Source organism: Dermochelys coriacea, chromosome 6 (genome assembly GCF_009764565.3).
Source record: "Dermochelys coriacea isolate rDerCor1 chromosome 6, rDerCor1.pri.v4, whole genome shotgun sequence".
Taxonomy (NCBI): domain Eukaryota; kingdom Metazoa; phylum Chordata; order Testudines; family Dermochelyidae; genus Dermochelys; species Dermochelys coriacea.
The window spans coordinates 58,057,289-58,080,892 of NC_050073.1; the positions used below are offsets into that span (position 1 = coordinate 58,057,289).

The 23,604-nt window shown below is 40.1% G+C and overlaps 1 protein-coding gene across 8 annotated transcripts in view; it reads left to right on the forward strand.

Annotated features, from left to right (window-relative positions):
• The window catches only part of PALS1 (protein associated with LIN7 1, MAGUK family member), a 157,909-nt gene that overhangs the window by 40,261 nt on the left and 94,044 nt on the right, over positions 1–23,604 (forward strand). For 4 of the 8 annotated variants that reach the window (XM_038405028.1, XM_038405033.1, XM_038405034.2 and 1 more), the window contains exon 2: positions 1,064–1,161. The exons of 3 other annotated variants lie outside the window; for them this stretch is intronic. The gene's annotated coding sequence lies outside the window, so the exon portion shown is untranslated. Of the gene's footprint in view, positions 1–274; positions 443–1,063; positions 1,162–23,604 lie in introns of all 8 variants that reach the window. One more of the 8 variants, XM_038405029.2, reaches the window with a different exon arrangement.

Genomic DNA, 23,604 nt, shown 5'->3' on the forward strand with positions numbered 1-23,604 from the left:
AGGAGCTCTCAGCCCCACTGCCCAGAGCATTGCACCAGTGGCTCAGTGAACTGAGGCTGCAGGGGAGGGGCCAGGGCCTAGCCTTGAGGGCCAGCAGCTCAGGGGCCGGGCGGGAGGGTCCCACTGGCGTAGTTTGCCCACCTCTGTACTAGAGCAACGTATAAAACATTCAATTTGCAAATACCTGGAACGTGAAGGGCTAATCACTAGCAGCCAGCATGGATTTATCAAAAACAAATCCATGTCGAACCATGTTGATTTCCTTCTTTGACAGGGATCTGGTTTGGTGGATAAGAGGAATGTGGTGGACATAATATACGTGGACTTCAGCAAGGCTTTTGACACAGTCCCACATGACATTTTGATGAGTAACCTGGAGAAATGCAGACTCAACAGAACTGTCATTAAGTGGATCCATAATTGGTTAAACAACCACAAACGAGTAATTATTAATGAAATGATGTCAGATTGGAGGGGAGGTCTCAAGTGAGATTGCACAGGAATCTGTTCTTGGTCAGGTGTTGTTTTAACATCTTTAATGACCTGGATGTAGGAATAGAGAGCATACTCATCAAATTTGCAGATGACACAAACCTGGGGGGAGGGGCCTGCCAGCACTTTGAAGGATAGAGCTAAAGTTCAGATTGGAGAACTGGACTATAGATGACAACAGTGAAATTCAACAAAGACAAATATAAGGTGCTACTCTTAGGGAAGAAAAAACAAATGCACAAATACAAATAGGCGATAACTGGCTTGGCGCTCGTATGGCTTTCTTTTCATTAAAATTATTAGACAATATTTGGACCCTTTGCTGTGTCCACAGCAATATTTACCAGGATTACAAATGTGTAGAGCCACAGGATATTTGGTTAATATTACAAATTTTCATTCATTGAAGTAGCTTCATGGGATGTAAATGTTCTAATCAAGCTTCCAGGGGACAGCATGCTACAGTTTAATAGAATATTTTAGCACTATCCATAACATAATGCAGGACAACTAATATAAAATGACAACACTGATCAGTCATAACATTTCCACTCTTGGGCCTCAATTCTAGTGCACAGCACATCAGTCTGCATGATTAATGCTGGAGGTGTGAGACCCAGGAAGGGAGAATCCAGTAAAATGATGCCTTCAAAGAAGCAGGATTACAAGGTAAGTAAATAATCCCCCTTTTTTTTGGCTTTGGTATATAAAAATGCATCTATCCAGAGCTGTAGACACATGTAAAATTAACTTTTTTTTAAAGGAAACATGTCCAGAGTTCTTTGGCCCTTTTCATTCAAAGGATTAATGTAGTAAAACTTGTTAAACTTGTTAAAGTCCCATTTACTGAAGGCATTACTCAGTAACCCAACGTACAGCTGCCAAATATCCAGCTTATTTTATTAGATTAGTGTAATTGAAGGAATTCTGGCTCTAAGGTTTTTGAATTTAATAGCTGTTTATCTTCAAATGGATGGCATCATTGTGTTCTTATGAGGTTTAAACTTCTACAGTACTATGTTGATTCTTTTGGCATGAAACTAAAAAGATGATTAATGAAGGTACTTCTACCTCAAGTGGGTGTTGCCTTATGGTGACATTGTTTTAGGTTTATGTCAACAAGTTTATTTTTGGAATTCTCCCTTCCCAACTCTGAAATATGTGGGATTGAGTTTAAAGTATTGGTGGAAGTTGTAGAAAGAAATACTGTTCTGTTTAAGGAAACATCGAGATTTAAACATTTGTTTAATGAAAATAAACTTGTTTACATCTAGTATCCCTCTCATATGGGACTTGTACAAACTTATTCCTATGTTAGGTATTTTCTTTTTGAAGTGTGTGTGTGTGTGTGTGTGTGTGTGTGTGTGTGTGTACACACACACGAGTCTTGTTTGAAGTGTTGCTCAGTAAAACAGTTTTTGGAATTGTTATGATTACCTCTGCTTGGTATAAATATCCATCCTGTTTACTTCACTGAGCTATTAAAATGCAAATTTATCCTACATTCACCAATTCAAGAACATTTTCCCTGTCTCATTATATGTAATGAAAAAATACAAAAAAGAGCAGTTCAAATCTATCTGATGCTGTTACTGAAGGGGCAGGATAGGCCTCTATGGTATAATTAGGTGACATAGGACATGTCTACACGTACAGGGCTGCTGCTGCAGCACGTCTGGTGAAGACACACTATGCCGACGGGAAAGAACTCTCCCGTCAGCATAATAAAATCACCTCTGCAAATGGCAGAAGCTGTGCACATGAGCACTTATGTCAGGGCAACTTATGTCACTCAAGGGGGTGGTTTATTCACACCCCTGAGCGACATAAGTTTTATGTAGACATTGGCTGTAATGTAGACATAGCCATAGTTATCTCCCATTCTTTCAATTCCAACTTCATTGAATTTGATCAATGATACCAGCTTTCTCTCAAGAAGCAGGACTGGCTTCTGAGTACCTCGTACCTTTCTTATCAATTTCTTCCTTCCCTTCTGGCAAAAGGCAGATTTTGTTGAGTTTTTTTTAATTAGATATGTTGGCGTAGGAGTACTCTTGAGGAAAAACTTGACTGAAGAAGTGAGTTTTGCACTTTTACAGAAATTGATGAGAGTTGGTTAGTCAGTCTTTTTATTTTCCCTGTCAGTGAGTTCTGTACTCCTGATTCTTTCTCTTGCAGTCACAAGTCTCCCCACTATTGGTTGATGTTGTTGTAGTGGAAAGTAGGTAGCTGGTATGGTTGTGAAAAGACTTTCTGATGATTAGGACCATACAAAGCTTTGACAATTGGAACAACAACCTTAAACTGGACTCTGCGCTCACTGGGGAGTGAGTCCAAAGAGTGGGGTATTTGAGTAACCTGTGTTGAGCAGGAGGAGTGCTGCATTCTGAACCCAATTGGAGCGTTCTCAAGATATACCTCTACCCCGATATAACGCGATCCGATATAACACGCATTCGGATATAACACAGTAAAGCAAATATGGTTTTCTGTCTTGTCTACAACATTGGCTCTCAAACTGGGAGGGTTGCAACCTTGTTCTGTGGGGGTTGTGAGCCCCGACCCCAGCGAGTGGCTGCAAGTTGCAAGCCCTGACCCCTGCGCCGGGCTGTGAGCCCCAACAGGGACACGTGGCTGCAAGCCCCAACCCCAGTGTACTGAGTTGTGGGGCTACGAGCCCGAGCCCCGGCGCGCAGCTGTGAGCCCCGACCCCAGGCTTGATGTGACGGGCGACATCAGATGTGCGCTTTCTAAAACAATACCAAGAATAAAACTTGTGTCAAATACTGTATTAATAAGGGAAATTCCCAAGGACAAAACAAGTTTGATATAACGTAGTCTCGCCTATAACACAGTCAGATTTTTTGGCTCTCACGACCTCATTATATCAGGGTAGAGGTGTATGTGATTTCATTCTTGCCTATAGACAGTTGCAGCAGTCAAGAATAGAGGCTAAAAATCCGTAGTTGCAGATACTTCTAATAAACCCATTTAGGTTTGGTCTAGAAAGAAAGATCTGACAGTTTACAGGCATTTCCGTTCACCTCTGCTGCCTCCAGGAGGTGGGACAGAGTTTGGCAAATAGCATTAAGAGCAACAGTGGGGTTCAGCCAGATAAGTATGGACATTTTCTTCTATGAAAAAGTCATCCATCAGAGTGACCAGTGCTGTCTCGGGAATCCACCAGAGAGGTGGCATTGAAGACTATTTTTAGCTAGGTTTTCAATCAACTTAATGAGAGGAAAGAGTTGGAAGCTACGTTGTGGCTTATAAAGTTGCTGGAATAAAGTTTCTTTAGTGCCAGTTGGACTGTTGCATGTTTTAGATGTGTGAATAGAGTTCCTGCTTTAAAAAGAGATGTTGAAAATCTGTTGGGGAACATATAAGACCTCTGCCATTCTTACATGAGGCAGAAGGTACAAAGGATCAGAGTTTCAGTATCCCCACAAGCAGGTCTTTCGGGTTTCCATTACTTATTCATAGAAAAGAGATTTATTTTTTTTTGTTTTTAGACATATTGGGGAATATTTTGATCTTTCTGTAGAACATGTCAAGAGTTCCAGAAATTGTATATTATTTTTCATTCATTAATTTAAGGTTTGGTGGTGGTGAGTCATTAACAAATGCTACTTTTTGCCCAATTATTCATTTAAATTAAATATTGTTAACAAGTTTTAAGCAGTCTGGCTAAAAATCCCTTTTGCTCTTTATAGTGATGTTCATTTCACTGGTTCTCCAGCCATCATAGGATCTGTGAGAAAAGGACTTAAATTTTTATAACAAAAATCAAGCAATATTTAAAACTTTCAATTTTAAATCACTGAGATTTAATTAGTATATAAGCTACAAGAGTCTTGCTAAAGTATAGGGAAAAGACTTGGTTAAATCATATTTTTTCTATTATCACTGTCAAAGGAGTTATCTTCTGTGATTCCTGATAATTTGAGGAAATATTCCTCCTCCTCCTTTTTTTGGAAACTGGAGTAGGAAGTGACTCTGTTATACTGGCTGATCAGAGAGTCCTCTCTTGGCCAGGTCTACACTAAAAAGTTAGGTCAAACCAGCTATGTTGTTCAGGGGTATGAAAAAAAACCACGCCCCAAGCAACGTGATTAAGCTAGCCTAACCCCCAATGAAGCCAGTGCTAGGTTGACAGAAGAATTTTTCCATCACCCTAACTCAGTGGCCTCCAAACTTTACATCCAAGATCACTTTTTGAATCTAAGGGCAACCCACGATCTGCCCTGTCCCTTCCCCAAAGCCCCACCCCACTCACTCCATTGCTCCCCCTCTCTGTTGCTCACTCTCCCTCACCCTCAGTCACATTCACCGGGCTGGGGCAAGGGGTTTGCAGTGTGAGCGGTGGCTCTGGGCTGAGCCTGGAGCAGGGGGTTGGGGTGCAGGAGGTGATGAGTGCAAGCTCTATGAGGGAGTTTGGGTCCTGGAGGGGGCTCTGAGCGGGGACAGAGTGTTGGGGTGCAGGGTGTGGGCTCTGGGAGGGGCTCCAGGCTGGGGCAGAGTGTTGGGAATGTTGGCTCTGGGAAGGGGGTCAGGGCTGGAGATTGGGGTGCAGGAGGGGGTATGGGGTGCTGGCTCTGTGAGGCGGCTCAGGGCTAGGGATTTGGGGTCCAGGAGGGGGCTTGGGGTGCTGGCTCAGGGAGGGAGCTTAAGGTTGGGGTGCAGCCACTCGCTCGGCAGCACATACCTCCGGTAGCTCCCAGTTGGTGGTGGGTGCCGCGAGGCTAAGGCAGGCTCCCTGCCTACCCTGGCCCAATGCTGGTCAATGCAGCCCCGCATGTTGCCCCTCTCTGCAAGCATCGCCCCCGCAGCTCTCCCCACCAATGGGAGCTGCGGGGACAGTGCTTGCAGGCAGAAACAGCATGCAGAGGGAGACCCCTGGTCGCAGGGCTGCTCTGGCCGCTTCTGCGGGCGGCATGGAGTTGGGGTAGGTCGGGTGTCTGCCTTAGTGGCAGCCACACTGCACTGTCGGACATCGCGATCGACTGGGAGATCCTCTAGGCTCAACCAGTCGACTGGGATCGACCAGTTGGTGACCACTGCCTTAGCTACTGCTTCTTGCGGAGGTGGATTAACTACAGTGATGGGAGAACCCTTCCATTTGCTCTAGTGAGTGTCTGCAGTGGTGCAGGTGCAGCGCTGCCACTGTAGCAGGGTAAGTTTAGACATAGCCTTTGTGTAGACTGCTGCTTTGTGCCTCTCAACTTCTAGTTTCTGTTCACTGATTCTGTATTTGGTGACAGTCTGCCTAATTTGCAGACTAAATTTGCATATCTCATTGTATTGAGTCCTGTGTAAGGATCTGCAACAGTCTAGCTTATTGCTTTTTTTTTTTTTAACATGCTCTTCCCAGTGACTTCTGTATTGAAGTTTTTGGTGCTGGGTCTAGCATCTTGACCATTTTTTGGCTTTGAGCAGGGTTGTATGTTCCACTGAACTGCAGATAAAAAAATTTATGCCTGACGAGCAATGATATAAAAATGGAGGATGATCTCATTTGGTTTCAGTTTTTGATCCTCTAGTGCTTTGCAGTGGAGATATTTGCTGCTTTGGAGGAGATGACACTAGAAGTTTAATGTTTCTTGCTGTATGTTGATTAGCAAAGGGAATTAGCCCAGGTCTTCTGCTCAGCAGTCGTTGCTGGAGTTCCTTCTGCACGTGGGGTATTTTGTTTGCAGACCTGAATATGTAGGGTTTCTATCAGGGTTTTATTCTTGTCAGTGTAATTTAGTTGAAGTTAGGCCCCGACTTTACTCCCATGTAGTAGAGTAAGTAGAATTAAACTGTTTTACTGGGAAAGTAAGTTTTTAGAAGGTGTATATTTCTTTGGTGGTCTTATATAGGTGATAGTATGACTAAATCAGCAGATAGCACATGTTGTTTTTGTCATTTTTGGGGAGTCATAGGTTTGGGAATTGTTCCTGTACGATTGATAGGTAATCGATGTAAAAGTTTGGGCTAAGGTTACATCCCTGGTTCTCCCTGTCTTGCTTGAAGGTCTATGGTGTGCTTTTTTTTTTATCCTGCATTTGATGGATCTGTGCAGGGGTTTAATGGAGCTGGTTTTCCCATCAGTGATGGCATGGTATTTACCAGAGGTAGTTTTTACGAGGTAAAAATATAATCGTTTTAACCATCCCAGGAAAAACTAATTAGTTCCAGTTTTAGGCATTTTTTATTTTAAAAACTGCTTCATTAATGCGCACTACATTACACTTAGTTTTAGTTACATAGTCAAATTGGGGTTACATAAAGCAGTAGATTTTTTTTTTTAGCACTGTACAAATAAGAAATAAAACTGCAGTGGGCGTAATATCAATATATATAATTGTAATAGTAAACATCAGAGTGTCTGTATACAGTATTTTCTCCAAGAAAGTTATACATGTCATGACACATTTCAGTTTTCAATATTGTATATATACAAAAGTTGAAAGCATTTGATTATGTGAAAACGACAATAATGCCTGAGTTGTGGGCTTGGAGCATTAAGCAGTCAGAAGCATGTGGAGTTGCAGACTACCAATCCAGGTCCAATTGGCCATACTGCAGTTTGTAGCAGTAAACCATCTTTAGTGTAGTGGATAGACCAAGCCTATTCCTGAGGTTTTTTGAATGGAGGTATCCCAAGTTTTTGGGGGTTTTTTTGGTAGTTTTTTTAATAAAGATTTGTTCTATGCTTGCTGAACTTGCTGGATCCTGATGCAATTATTTTTTCCCAGTTTAATCCAGTATTTACCAATGCTCTGTCCTAAACTAGTTTTTCCCAAGAAATTGCCAACCCTGTTTTCCACCACTTCTGTTTTGCAGCAAATTTTTAAGGTCCAATTCTCAGGGCCAGATTGTGTTAAAGGGTTTTTTGAGTCTTTTTTGAAGCAGGTAGATATTTTCCTTGTTTTGTTTTTTATTTGTATGTTAATGAGTGTCTGTAGGCTAAAGATGTAGTTGGTCATTCATTTCCCAGGGAGGAGGAAAAAATTGGTTTGAATGGATTATGTGGTGACTTTCAGGCCTCCTTTATTATAGGGAAGATAAGGTGGGTGAGATAATACATTTTATTGGACCAATTTCTGTTATGGGGAAGTAATTAAACCCCTATGCTTAGATTGCCTAATGTTTTCCATTATAAAAGTCATGCAAACTTTTTTTTTTTTTTTTGCGCTGGGAAGGGTGGGTGGGAGAAACTCTAACATGTCCATTGTTTGCAGTAGGACTTTTAAACTTGGGATGAAAGCCCTCAGGATACAGACATGACCTTTCTTTGTTCCATGAAACGCTGTTTGGTTTTTGCTGAGAGAAGCTTTGGACAATCACCATTTCCCTTCTGTTACTTGCATTTCTCAGGAAAATTTTGGCAGCATGCCAAAATAATTTAATATTCTTAGACTGTGCCCCCACCACCTCCAAAGCAGCAGTAGTAGCACATGTTGAGTTCTGAGGCATTCACAGTACTCCTTAATATTTTACAATGTTCAGTAGGTCAGTAGAATCAATGTACGCTAGTTCAGAACCATTAAAAGTGTTCCAAGAAACCTGATGAAGTATAAATATCTATTCATCAGACTACTTCTCTTGTTTTGGATGTCTCTTCTATGCAACTTTCTGGTAAGAATGTTTGGACAGGTAGTCAAAAAAATACATCTGTACTTGAAAAATATTTTGTTGTGTTTAAAAGCATAAGTTATTCTTCTTCCATCTCCAGCAGTTGACTATAAGATGAGGCATTGGGCTCTTCCATACATTTACAGTTATATACCTTTTGTGGTTAAAAATAAATACCTTTTTTTTTTTGCCCTTCTAATTTTTGGTTACATAGCTCCAAAATTTCTTCAGGTTGCAGTATAACCTTCATATTGGTGAGCTATTAAACCACCTTAATTTTATCCTATTATTTTTGGGAAATGCCATTCAATATGTTCTAGAGATTCTACTTGCCCAATTTCTCCAGCACCTATCAGTTGAGCTCAGTTTTAGATATCCAACTGACTGGAATAAGATATCCATATATAGTATTATATAATGTCATAGAACGAGCACTAGTATAGACACAAGCCTCTGACCGTTCTTCTGTCTTGACATCAGAAGCAGCCAATCCTTGTATAGAGCTGGGGTAATCAATTATTTTTTGTAAAGGTTCAAATTTCTTGGTCAATGTATAGTCAATGTCCAGACGTCAGAGAAAATGTTGATGATGATTTGATTGATTGATTGATTATTAATAATAATAATAATAATAATAAAAAAGTAAATAAAAAAGATTTTGGGGTCCGTTCAAAAGAGTCTAGTGGTCCAGATTTGGCATGCAGTCCACCTGTTCAGTATCCCTAGTATAGAGCATTGTTCAAAATTGGATGTAAAATGTGTCCCCATAATGTCTTCCTGTTTGGATATTTGGAAGGATAATATCTTTATATTTTGGGTTTCTGTCTGCTTTTTTAACATATAGCTTAGCTTATTTATGAAGCTGGAAATACAAATATAATGGGAATGTTGCCAGTTCTGGTTTAGCTTGTGTCTAAACCTATAAAATTCCCTCTATACTAAATGATGATAAACCATCTAGTAGAATATTTTCTCTTGGCCTAAACCTATTGGACAAAAGCATGAGGATGCACTAAAGGAGGATATGGAGGTGTATAGTTAATAAACATTTAATTTTCTAGTCTTTGTCCATATGTCTGATGATGTAAAACATCGGTTGTATAATATGTATCTTTTTTTCCTTCAGAAACCAGAGTATTGATTGTAGGTATTTTGACTCTCTCCCTTGCTTTCATGGTTATCTAGAGACATTCTCATATGCTTATATTTTCCTAGAGATTAACTATGTTGGTCAGACCCTGTCATATCATGATCTTCTAGATCTTTTGTATTCTAATTATTGCTTCAATAAATTTAATAGGTACAGAATGAAGTTTACTAGTCTGTAATTCTCTGGTTGCCCCAGTGCCTTCCCAGAATAGTAGGTACAGCACTTGTATATTAGTTGATTTTAATCAGGGTGAATAAAAGTTGCTTGTAAAAAAAATCAATGTTTTTTTAAGTTGGATTTTTGTATTTAAAATATATACATTTTTCTTTTTTAAAAAAAAGTTTTAAAACTAAATTTGAAATCATGACAAACTGTGTTGAGGGCTAAATCTATAATATCTTAATCATTTAAATTAAAAAAAAAAAGCGGCATTAATGAGCACTACTCAAACTTGAATGTGTTTGATGCTTTTTAATTGGATATGTGGAATTGGGGAATACTTTAACTTTAGAGGTTAACTCAAGCTTACTTAAGTGTTTATTTTCAGTCATTACAGTAGAGCAAGTGCTGGTATTTTACATTTGTCCAAATGTAAGTACTTTCCATTTCTGTTGCCCAGAAAAGCTTTTGCCTTTATTACTTTTGGTTTCATGTATCAGATGCAGAGAAAATATTTTCTTTGCTTGGATTAGATCATTCAAAGTTATGAAACTGGAAGTTGAAAAAGCAAGAAACCTTGTTTTCCTTTTTTAAAATCAATAAAAAGTAGATGGGTGAGAGAGCTATTAATTGAAAAAACTTGAAGGACATGAGCCAGTTTTTTAAAGGTGTTTTAGGCACTTAAGGAGGCACTTATATGCATCTTTAGGTACTTTTTAAAAATCCCTCTAGATATCTGTCTACATCTTTCAGCAACTAAATTCTTTGAAAATCATCCCATAGTGACCAGAAACAATTTGTCAATTCACTAACTACAGTTAATGTACTTCCTTTATTTGATAAATCAGTTTTTAAATTCAAAACCTGTTTTGATAAATTTCAGAGTAGCAGCCGTGTTAGTCTGTATTCGCAAAAAGAAAAGGAGTACTTGTGACACCTTAGAGACTAACACATTTATTTGAGCATAAGCTTTCGTGAGCTACAGCGAATGTATCTGATGAAGTGAGCTGTAGCTTACGAAAGCTTATGCTCAAATAAATTTGTTAGTCTCTAAGGTGCCACAAGTGCTCCTTTTATTTTGATAAACTTACTTTTCTTCTTGCGTATCCAATACATTTAAGATGGTTTTTACTTATCTAACAAAAAAAAAGACTTCAAATTGATGGTTTTGTGCAAATAGCTTGAATAAATTTGTATAGATAGAGTGTATCCTCCTGGTTAGGAAAAAGTACAAAATTTAGTGTAGAGGCTACATATATTTGCAAATCAGCTTGTTTTAATGGTTATCCCAATCAGTGAGAGAATCTTTTTGGAAAATAAAAAGTAGAAATGCAAAACAAGATTAATTATTTCAATCATCGTTTCCTGCTTGCTGATTATAAATCATGCTTAACATTGGTAATGTAAATAATTTTGATTTAAGTCAATCCACCTGGATTTTCATGAGTGCACATTTCTGATCGCTACTCAACAACCTTATTCTTAAGGGCCTTCAGAACTCTTCGATGTAAGATGCAGCACAGAATCTCGCCCCTTCACTTAAAAGAAGCTTTTAGCACTCAATTGTTCCACAAAATGGAACCTGGGGAGATCCAAAAGTTTGCCACGTTAGTGCTATTTGTGCAGTAGCTAAACATTTCATTTATAAAAAGAAAAGGAGTACTTGTGGCACCTTAGAGACTAACAAATTTATTAGATCATAATGCTCTAATAAATTTGTTAGTCTCAAAGGTGCCACAAGTACTCCTTTTCTTTTTGCGAATACAGACTAACACGGCTGCTACTCTGAAACATTTCATTTATAAAAATTCTAAATTACTCTGGAATTTACAAGATAGCATTAATTGTGGATCAAAATATATTTATATCCATGAAATGAAAGACTTTAAAGTTAGATTTATGATTTTTTTACTTGTTGATGCATCCACTTGCAGATCTGTACTAGAGCAAAAGTCAGGCTTGGAATATACTACCAACTTATGTCAGTATAACTGTCGCTCAGGAGTGTGGAAAATCTACACCCCATAGCAACGTAATTACACCAACCTAATCCTCTATGTAGATGGCGCTGTGTCAACAAGAGGGCTTCTCCCACCAACATAGCTACCACCATTGGAAAGGTGGAATACCTACGCTGATGGAGGAAACTCTCCCATCACAGTAGGTAGCATCTTCACTAAGCTGTACAGCAGCATAGCTGCACCAGTACAGTGTTGTAAGTGTAGACAAGTCCTCAGTTTACATCAGATTTGTGCAGGAGGGAAAACTTATATCTGTGATATAGTAGACTTGGAATTCAAAGCTGTTGATGCAATTTTACAGGAAATAATAGTTGTGGGCATCAAAACAAAAGAGCTTAAATAAAGTTCTGGTCAGAATGTAGATGGTGCAGAAGTGAATATGGTCTATATAAAGTATTTAAGGCCATGTTTAGGCAAGATACTCACATTTTGTGTACTATACTGATCATGATTCCTGAGGGAATTCTGTGCCAAAAAATAAAAATCCTGCACATATTTTAAAATTCTGCAAATTTTATTTGTCAGTAAATAAATGTAGAGGCACCAGCATGGCAGTGGGAGCACAGGCCACTGGTTGCACGGAGGTGGGAGATCACCTTGCAGCCTCCCCCCCTCCCGCAAGGTGCCCTGTTCCTCTGTGCCAGGAGCACCAGGTGTGGGCAGGCGGGCTTAACCCAGTAGGGTCCAAGTGTAGAGGGGCTTAGTGTGGGAGGATCCAGGAGTGGGGTTACAGGGTTCTGTGTGGGGCAGTCTGTGTGTGGACGGCTCAGTGAGAGATCTGGATGCACAGGGTCTCAGGGTTCTGGATGCGAGGGGGCTTATTGGGGTGGTCCAGGTGCAGGGGAGGTGGGGCTCATTGGAGTGGGCGCTTGATGGGATGGCTTAACAGGGGATGCTGCATGCCCACCTCCCGCTCTCCCCCCGATTCCCTTACTCCCTTCCCTACCCCATCTTCCTCTTCCTCCCACCTCACCCTCCTTCTCCCATTTCCTCCTCCCCTCCACACACATACCCTACTCCACCATGGGCAGTCACTGTTACACAGAAAACAGGATGGCTCCCAGCACACAGAAGGGGAGCACAACTGGCACTAGGACCCAGTAGGTGGTGTCCAGTTGCAGAATCAGCAAGGGCAGAGCCAAGCGGCATCCTCCTTCATCGGGGCAGCTCTGTGCTTGCAGAAATGGGGAGAGGGCGCAGTGGCACATGACCCTCTGTACCCCCCACCTTGCCTCTGTTTGTTTGGGAGGTCAGTGCCCCCCCTCCCAACTATCCCTATGGGCATCTCCAGTCTGGGTCTCCCCCTGCCCCCCGCCCCCAACCGCATGGCTTCCCTTTGCTTCCCTGTCACTTTCTGAAGAGAAGCAAAGAAATCTTGGGGGGGAGGACACAACATGTTTTCTGAGTGCATGCAGTGGCATAGAATTGCCCCAGGGGTAAATCATGCAACCTTGAGTTTTCTGTTTTGGATTTCAAAGATTTATGGCTTTAAAGAGCTTTAATCTATTCCGAAAGGTATCTTCAAATTTTATTATTTAAGTCCCAAAAGACAGTGGCAACTTGAAACCCTTGCTCATGACTTTTGAGGAAAACTGAGTTATATGGAGACAGGTATAATTATTAGCTAGTTTTTCAGAGCACTGAAAATAAGGATAAAAAAAGTGGATCACTTGGCTGTCACACCTTTAGAACATATTGCAGAAACTAAGTCGGGAGATGTATTCCAAGATAGGGGCATTTTCAGTTTGATCAGGGCATGATAGTGTATCATGATTTACCTAATAACCATTATGAGTCAAGTTTCAGAGTACCAGCCGCGTTAGTCTGTATCTGCAAAAAGAAAAGGAGTACTTGTGGCACCTTAGAGACTAATAAATTTATTTGAGCATAAGTTTTCGTGAGCTACATGCATCCGATGAAGTGAGCTACAGCTCACGAAAGCTATGCTCAAATAAATTTGTTAGTCTCTAAGGTGCCACAAGTACTCCTTTTCATTATGAGTCAAATGTCTTTCAAGGGTTATTGTTAAAAGCTGCTGAAACTTGCAGCAGTTAAATAAAATATTAGCTCTTTTTGTCTCTCCCTCATATGGGCTGGCAGATTTGAAGTAGTAAACACATCAGGGTCTTTGGAGGCCAAAGCTGCAGGAAAATTGGATTTATATGCCTGAAGCTGCCCTTAAAGATATGGATGCCAGACTCACCAGATTACAGCAACCCCGTTTTACAGGTTTTCAGTGCCTTGACTTCCCTCAATCTTCTAATCAGTTTTACACAGGCACTGAATGAGAAAAAGTGTTGTATGTCAGTGGTAATCTCGAATATTACACTTAAATTCTGTCATATCCACAACAAATGATAGTATGTTTAACAAAACACCGAGCCTCTTCTCATTCAGGATATACTGTATTGCTTTCAGTAGAAATGCTGTTCTTACTGTCTTGTAGAACTGTGGGTTTCCATAACAAACTTTAAAATAAGCCCATGCACACACATTCAGCAAAGCACATTCCCAAGACTTGATGTAGATATGAGTAAATGGCCCAAATGTAGCTGTTTTACCAGATTCATCTACCAGTTTGAAGGAACAAAACCTGTTTGTGCACAGTGTCATAGCAGTCAACAGTAAACGATACTAGTCAAGGACTAGACTAGTGCCCTTCTGTATTAGTTCAAGATTTCAAACTAGATTAGATATTCATATTATATTTTGAATTGAGCTTGTAATAAATGTGCATAGTCTTAGTTTCAACTCACAATCTCTCTTTGGTGTACCGACAACATTTTAAATGGTTGGTTTGTATGAATGGACAAAACTTTACATAAGATAAGTGAGAGTCAGACATTAAAAACAAGGGAATAAAAATAAGACCCTGGCAGAATAGTCCAGAACAGGACAAGCGGAATGCAGAGAAATACCTTTTAGATAACCAGAACAACAACGCTATTTAATTTTAATTTTTCTGAGAGAATGCAACCACAGTTTGAAACTGGAACAGACATGTTTACTTTTCAGTCAATGAAATTTGAAGTCTTAACTATCTGTGTACAAGTGATAAGAAAATAACTTGACTGTTTTCAAGCTGCTAGTTTTCCTTTGAGATCTGTTAACATCCAGTGAGAATTCTAAGAATTTCTTTACTGTTTATATAATGCCCTTCTGGTCTGAGGCTTTCCAAATTGGGATATGTGCTATAAGAATGAAGGAAAAGCAGAAATTCAGTTGAGCATTTTTCTTTTAACTTGGATTGTTAGAATGGACCTTGTTCTCCACTGCAATCTACAATATATTGATGGTATAGTAAGGGGCTGGTTTGGCAGAGAGTTCAATGGTGAAACTAGATGTTTAGTTGTATATGCACACATTTTCATCCTGTTACCGTACCATGGTGCAAGCTAGCAAAGCAGCCCATGGTAATGAGTATATAGAACTGCGGGGGGGGGGGGGGTGTTCTGACACTTAGTAAGCTTTATAATTGTTCATTTATATGGGCTCCTTTTAGTTAATATAAAAACTTTTGCTCTGACCAGACTTTTCTTTGCCCTTCATGTTCATCTCCATCTCTTGTCCTTTCCAGTCCCTTTCTTTTAATTACTGTGGAGACTGCCCTCTGCTGTACTGTTTGTTTACTTAATACAGAGATTAGCTCTCATGAGCACTAGCTGCATTATGGTTAGTAAGGTGTGGAAGCCACACTATAGGGGTTAAACTAGGGATGAACTTTGTTGGTGGAAACACAAGATGATAAAATGCAAACAGAGGTCAAAAGGCACAATGTTAAATTCCTAATTTGCCTTAATTACATGGACACAAGTCTTTATTTTCAGTCTCGAAATGGTGAATTTTAAAAGCTAAACTTCAAGAGTGTTGTCCATAACTATTGAGAAATTGCAAAGCTTTCTTTTAAAGCTATAATGGTAGGCAGCTCTACTGAAATTCTGTTGTCAGGATATTCTTTCTCTCTCTCTCTCTCTCTCTCTCTCTCTCTCTCCTTTTTTATCTTGTCTAAGGATTTTAAGATCTATTTTAAAAATATTTAGAGAGGGAGTTGGGACATTAAGAAACTGTTCTTTGCTGACATGATCAGCAACTATTCCCCCTGCACCAGGCTTGAAAACAGTTTAGTTGTTACTGTTACTGGAACAAAACTATTCAACACTTGAATAGAAAGTTATTGCTGAGGCTCATGCTTCCTGTAATCGTGTTCAGCAGTCTTGTCTTATCTCTCTACCATTTAAACTAACCTCCACATCAGGATGGATTCGATTTTAAATTACTAGTCAGGAAGACTCGATTTAATCATGGATTTCTACATAAAAGTGCATTCTTGTTGGTTGGTATAACCTTAATACATATTCTTCACAGGTAGAGGAACTTCATTAAAATATTCCCAAACTGGATTTTCCTTTCTAGTGAGAGAATGGTATGGTAGATATCAAATCAGGGAAGGCTACGCTCAGAAAGACCTCAAGACTTCTGGAATATGCTGCTAAAACAGTTTCACTTTTGTTTCTACTGCCTGTTGCTCCCTTCTCATATTTATGTACAGACTTCTTCTCCTTGTCCAGATCTATTCTGCCCCCAACAATCTTTCTGTTCGTTGAACTTTTTGAAACATCACACTTTTAGAAAGAGGGATTGACTCTGTGTACACAAATTTGCAGAGGGACTATAGGGTTGAGGTCTGTTATTTCTCACCTCTATATATTATTTATTTTAAAACATTTTTGCTGTTAACAAGCATGTTATCTTTGGAGACACAAATCCACAGTTTGAGAACTGCAAAACTAAGTATCTCTGATGGTATCTTCTAGATTGAGCACTGAGTCCTATTGGGTAGATAGAAAGATTAATTTAAATAATCTGTACAGAAGCCCCTGGAACCGCACAAGATTGGGTCCCTAATCCATGAACTATTGGAACTTATTTACAAAACTTTTCTTAAACATTACATGACTATATTGTCTCATGCTATAGAATTAGAATTTATAATCCCTATTCCATGATGAGATACCTTTGAGCTATAATGTATCTTAATTAAAACCATCTGTAGATAGGTTTTGCTCAAAAAGCATTTTATCGGAAAAAAGATTTAAATAAAAAACCCCAATTTTTTTTATTTTTAAGAACGTTTATTTTTATCCACATCAGTTCAAGGGGATCCATTGCTGACAATTGTCAGAGAAGGTTCAATTTCCTAGTTTAATGCATACCATTGCTTGCCCTGTCCTTTACAGAAATCATGATTATATATAAAGTGAATATAGAGCTTAGTGGTGGTCTTGCCTTATTGTGTGAATGAGCTGTAATTTTATTCTATTTTATGAGGGGAACCCCAAAATATCCAGTTTTTTCAGGTTTTCAAAAATGCTAATAAGGATTGCTGAATTTAATGGAATTGAAGTGTATTCTTAAAAGTAATCTACTGTTGTGTATCTTACATATCTCTTAAATTGATTTCACTCACTTGAGTCGTTCAGGCTTTAAGTGGTCTCAAATGATTGACATAAGTAGAGCGGATAGTTTAAGCGCTGCTCTTTAGAGGTTTTATTGGTACTGTATAATTACTGCTGCTTACTGGGAGTCTTTAGCCATCTGCCAACTGAGCTTGATAGTTAGCAGAAAGGAGTTTTATGGCTTTGCATTTGAGTAATGGTCAAATTTTCTATGTAACAGGTTTAGAAAACTAACCACTATTGCCTAAAAAACAGAAGAGGGGCAGCTGAGTGAACAGACTGAGTTAAGACATTTCTGATTGTATGATGCAAGTTCTTTCCTCAACCCTTTGCATGAATTTCATGCTAGCTGACAAAGATGTTGCTATAGAAACAAATAGTCCAGCTCCAGAGAATGTAAATGGAATGCTAATCTGATATGAGGAGTTGCGGCTGCTGTCCAAAGGCAGTTGTAAGAGGGAGTAACAAGAAGAGGAAGTAACATCCCAGTGTTCTAGATGAGTGTGTCTGATCTGTGCTGGTGTCATAATTTTGGATACTTGACAAATGCATAACTGGAAATGAGATCCTATTGTTACAGTTGTTAATAGTAATTAGAAATCTTTCCTCACTACTTCAAGGCACTGAAAATGTCTTAGCCAAACTATTGTCTTTGTCATGTTGGGGAACTAAGGTTAAGAAAAAATGGCATGCCATTTTATCAGCCTTTGACAATGCCCTCTATTTAAAAAATTCATTTAATAAAAAGTAAGTTATGTTAAAGTTACACTAATTACCAAAATGGATGCATAGTGTGGTGTTAAAATGAAAATTACTTGATCAAAATAAAATTAACTTTTAATTAAAACTGATTCATAAGGCAACTTCTTATGCTTCCAGATCTACAATAAAATAGATCTGGATCCACAAAATGTTACCCACGAGCCAAATTTAGCCTGTAACTAAAAGGTGTCTTCTGTCCATTTTCACTACAGAGACAGCCCATGGAGACAGGTCACAACCACAAATTGCTTCATATTGGTCCAAATGACCTGGCCATTGCTTGATAGGACTCTATATGGGGCTTGATGGGTCTTAATGGGGCCATCCTTCCCATATTAAATGTACAGTTTTTTCCACTAGGCAAGTAAACTGTAGCTCTTTGGGTCTTTTCAGGTTGACAGTGAAGGCTTGACAACATTTTGCCTGCACTTTTTTAGCTACTATCACTGAACCTCCAGATAAGCATTTGGAGTTCTGTTTGGTTTGTTTACATCAAGTAGTTCATGATTATTAAATCTTAAAAACCTCTAAGGATGGAGATTCTACCACGTCCCTACGTAATCCATTGCAGCGCTTCACTAGTAAAATACTTTTTCCTAATATCCAACCTAAACCTCCCCCACTGCAACTTGAGACTTGTTCTGTCATCTGTCATCACTGAGAACAGTCTAGCTCCATCCTCTTTGGAACCACCCCCCTTCAGGTAGTTGAAGGCTGCTATCAAATCCCCCCTCACTCTTCTCTTCTATAAGGATTAAATAACCCCAGTTCCTTCAGCCTCTCCTTGTAAATCATGTGACCCAGCCTCCTAATTGCCCTCTTCTAGACTCTCTCCAATTTGTTCACATCCTTTCTGTAGTGGGCGGCCCAAAACTGGACACAATACTCCAGATGTGGCCTCACCAGTGCAGAATAGAGGGGAATAATCACTTCCCTTGATCTGCTGGCAGTGCTCCTACTAATGCAGCCCAATATGCCGTTAGCCCTCTTGGCAACAAGGGCACTCTGTTGACTCAGATCCAGCTTCTAATCCACTGTGATCCCCAGGTCCTTTTCTGCAGAACTGCTGCTTAGTCATTTGGTCCCCAACCTTCAGTAGTGCATGGGATTCTTCTGTCCTAAGTGCAGGACTCTGCACTTGTCCTTGTTGAACCTCATCGGATTTCTTTTGGCCCAATCCTCCAATTTGTCTAGGTCACTCTGGACTCTCTCCCTACAGAGTATTTACCTCTCCCCGCAGCTGCAGCTTAGTGTCCTCCGGGAACTTGCTGAGGGTGCAATCCATCCCATCATCCAGATCATCAATTAACTTTAATTAACTTATCACCTTATTATCTTCTAGATGTTTTCAAATTGATTGCTTAATTATTTACTCCATTATCTCTCCAGGTACAGAAGTTAAGATGACTGATCTGTAATTCCCCAGGTTGTCCTTATTTCCCTTTTTATAGATTGGCACTATATTTGTTTGTATAATTTTTAAACCTGCTGCCTATTAATTTCATTGCGTGTCCCCTAGTTCTTGTTTTTTGAAGAGTAAATAACACTTCCTTATTTACTTTCTTCACACCAGTCATGATTTTCTAGACCTCTTATCGTTTCCCCCCTTAGTAGTCTCTCTTTTCCAAGCAGAAAAGTCACTTTTTATTCTCTCCTCATACAGAAGCTGTTCCATACCTCTCATCGTTATTGTTGCCCTTCTCTGTATCTTTTCCAATTCTAATGTATCTTTTGAGATGGGGCCACCAGATCTGCACCCAGTATTTAAGATGTGGGCACACCATAGATTTATATAGGGGCATTATAATATTTTCTGTTTTATTATCTCTCTTTTCTAATGGTTCTTAACATTGTTAGCTTTTTTGATTGCTGTTGAACATTGAGTGGACGTTTTCAGAGAACTATCCACAATGAATCCAAGATCTTTCTTGAATGGTAATAGCTAATTTAAGACCCTGTGATTTTGTATGCATTCCCCATTTTGTAGTTGTGCATTTGATTTTTCCTTCCTGCATAAAGTACTTTGCATTCAGATTTAGTAAATTTAATCTTGTTGAATTCAGACCAATTCTCCAATTTATCAAGGTTGTTTTGATTTCTAATCTGGTCCTCTAAAGTGCTTGTAACTCCTACCAGCTGTAGGTATCATCTGTACATTTTATAAGCATACTCCACCCTCCATTATCCAAGTCATTAATGAAAATATTGAATAGTTCTGGACCCAGGGCTGACCCTTGTGAGACCCCGGTATATGTGCTCTCCCAGCCTGACAGCAGACCATTGATAGCTCTTTGAGTACAGTCTTTCTGCTTGCTGTGCAGCCACCTTTTAGTTATTTCATTTAGACCGTATTTCCCTAGTTTGCTTGAGAATATAATATGGGACTATGTAAAAAGCCTTACTAAAATAAAGGTAAGCACATCTACAGCCTCCTCCCTGTCCACTTGGCCAATATCTCTGTCAAAGAAGGAAATTAGGTTGGTTTGGCATCATTTGTTCTTGACACATCTATACTAGCTGTTCCGTATAACACTAATATCCTCCAGTTGCTTACAAATTGGTTGTTTAATCATTTGTTCCAGAGTCTTTCCAGTTATTGAAGTTAGGCTAACTCGTCTATAATTCCCTGGTTCCTCTTTGTTCTCCTTTTTAAAGATAGGTACTATGTTTTCTCTTCTCTTGACTTCTGGGATCTCACTCATCTTCCAAGAATTCTCAAAGATAATTGCTAATGGTTCCAAGATTGCTTCAGCTAGTTCCTTAAGTACCCTAGGAGGAAGTTCATCAGGCCCTGCTGACCTGAACACATCTGTCTTTTCTAAATAGCCTTTAACCTGTTCTCCCTATTTTGGCTTTAATTCGTTCTCTCTTTATTAATATGAATTGGTGAGTACCTGGTCACCATTATCCCCTTTAGTGAAGATTGAAGCAAAATAGACATTAAACAGCTCAGTCTCCATGATGTTATCGTTAGCCCTGCTAAGTAGAGGACCTACACTTCCCTTCATCTTTCTCTTGTTCCTAATGTATTTAAAGAATCTCTTTTTGTATTGGTTTTTTTGTCCCTTGCTATGTGTAACTCATTTTGTGCCTTATCTGTTCTGATTTTGTTCCTACATGCTTGTAATGTTCTTCTGTACTCCTCCTCCTCCTCCTTAGCAATTTGTCCACTTTTCCACTTTTTGTAGGGTTTCTTTTTAATTTTCAGGTCATTAAAGAGCTCCTGATGGAGCCATATTGGCTGCCTCCTGTTCTTCCTATCTTCGCTTTGCATCAGGATAGCTTGTAGTTGTGCTTGTTTGAATCCACGTGTTCCATTTTTATAAAGTAGTGAATAGCAAGGACCTAAACCTCTGTATCAGATGACCTAATTACTAAGGTTCCTTTGACACCAGGAGACCCAAAAGCCATATTGGCATGTACAGCATGCAGAAGCATCCTTCTTATCAAGTAATGTCCCTACGGGTGCTCCATTCCAGGTATGTGTGCACCTTCAATTGGAGATTTTAGGTCGAAGTGCCCATTTGTCCTGTGCATGCACTGTACTCTGCCTCATGCCTGCCCTCATTTTCTTCTCAACTGCCTTGATTCGAGACAGAGCCTCAGCAGTTTCTGAGTTGAGATTACTTCAAATGCAGTTTCACTTACCTTAGTTACAGTAGTGCTGTTAGTGAGTAATAGTAATAGTAAGGACTGTTGTCCTTTCTGTCTTGTTCAGAACTTTAGATTGCTGGAGAGTATGCCTGGCTGTCAGGGCTTTCAGTGTTGTCTATTGTGCTAGGAGGCTATCTCAGTGAGCGATGGGCGTTCCCGGTGCGTCCATTGCCTTGGGGCCTCACACATCCCCCAAAAGTATAATTTTGCCTGGCATTAAAATTGAGAGCCATAAAGAACCGGAAGATTAAATTGTACCTCATCATGATGGAGAGCTCCCAATGTCTGGCTTCTGTCCCAGGCCAAGAGACCCTCCCTGTATATCAGTCACCGAGCAAATCGAGTGCCTCAACCGTTTCAACACAACATTCCCCCAGAGTTTCTAAGGCCTTGTGTACACTGGCAAGTTTCTGCGCAGTAAAGCAGCTTTCTGCTGTGTAACTTCCAAGGTGTATGTGCTGCCAAGCCACTTTGTGCGCAGAAACTCCTCAGTTGCAGCATTGCAAAAAAACCCACCTTGACTAGAGTCATAAGCCTTACAGCACAGAGGATCCAGCTGTGTAATTGCAGTATAAACACATTGCAGCACAGAAAGGAATCAGTGGCCTCTGGAAGTGTCCCATAATCCCTCAAGTGGCAGCTCTGCTCATTGTTTTGAATTCGGCTGGGTGCCCTGAAGATATGCACCCCTCCCCTTTCAAAGCTCTGTTTCTGACAGTCCTTTCATGCTGTGCTGATCTGCTCCAGGACACACAGCTAACCATTATTGAGAGACTGCTGTGGGGAGCGCAGGGAGTGATGTTGGGGTTTCCCCCTCCTCCTGCCTCAGGACTGGTTGCTTCCTGCTGTCTGAACTTACAAAACAGCATGCTGACGTACTCTCTGTCCCCCAAAACACATGGTCTCTCCTCTTCCCCCTCCCCCCTGTTACATTCTGCCCCACCCCTTTCAGTTGAAAAGCAGCTGGCAAATGTAGTAGGATGTCCATGGAACAATGGGTTTGGGAAACCTGCATCATGTGATGCCTACCCCATTGCAAATCCTTTCCAAAGCACCCTGCAGCCAGTTTCACAGTGGGATAGCTACCGCAATGCACTCCTCTCTTTGCTGTTGCAAGAGCTCCTACTGTGAATGCTCTCTACCGTTACAAGGAGCAGTGTGGACGCGCAACAGTGGTTTAATTCCAGCGCTTTAATAAAAGTGGTGTAACTTGTTGGGCAGAAACTTGCCAGTGTAGACATACCCTAAGAGAATACTCAAGAATTCTCTCAAAGAATTTAGGAAACAGTTTTCAGTTCCCCAGCTAAGGTATCTAATTCAAAGAAATCACAGTCACTGATTGAGACAACTACCTCGACACCCACTGGTTCTCGACTCAGTACCCATAAGTCTGCAGGTTCCTCAGGTACTCTGAGCACTACTATACCCAAATAATCTAAGGTTTCAGAGTAGCAGCCGTGTTAGTCTGTATTCGCAAAAAGAAAAGGAGTACTTGTGGCACCTTAGAGACTAACAAATTTATTAGAGCATAAGCTTTCGTGAGCTACAGCTCACTTCATCGGAATGCATCCGATGAAGTGAGCTGTAGCTCACGAAAGCTTATGCTCTAATAAATTTGTTAGTCTCTAAGGTGCCACAAGTACTCCTTTTCTTTTTCCAAATAATCTAAGGGTTCCAGCTCCAGAAGATCATCAGTACCATCAGGGGATCAAGGCAACAAGGAGAAGGCAACCCTTTCTTAAGTCAGTACTGGTAGAATCAGCCAGGCTCTCAGTACCTACCATTTCAGTACAGGAGAAGATTAGACTATCATCTAGTGGACAGTTCTCGGAGCACATAAAGCCTACGGTATCATGTACTCCCTCTGCCACAATCACCTCTGCTGAGGCTGCTACCTCGGTACCGACCACCATGTTGGTACTGCAAGAGTTCAGGTTTTACAAGACCTCATGCTGCCAGATTCCTGACTCCCCCTTGTTCAGTAATAATCCATCCTTGGTACCAAGGACCTTTAGGTAGACATTCACCTGATACCTATAGAGTCACCACCTTTTTCTACCATTGCTCCATTTTTTACAAGGTAATGTTGAAAATGGTGGTAATGCTGATTTATCATTCCTCAAATTTTTGTTTAGGGCTCCCCTGCTCACTATCACTCCAAATGGTGGAGCCTCACTAAAATCCTGAGAGCTATTACTACTTTTCAGTCCTATGATTTGCTGCTGTACATTGCCCTTTTAAGTATATCAGCACTCAAATAAGACGCAGCAGCAGCCACCAGCAAGCTCCC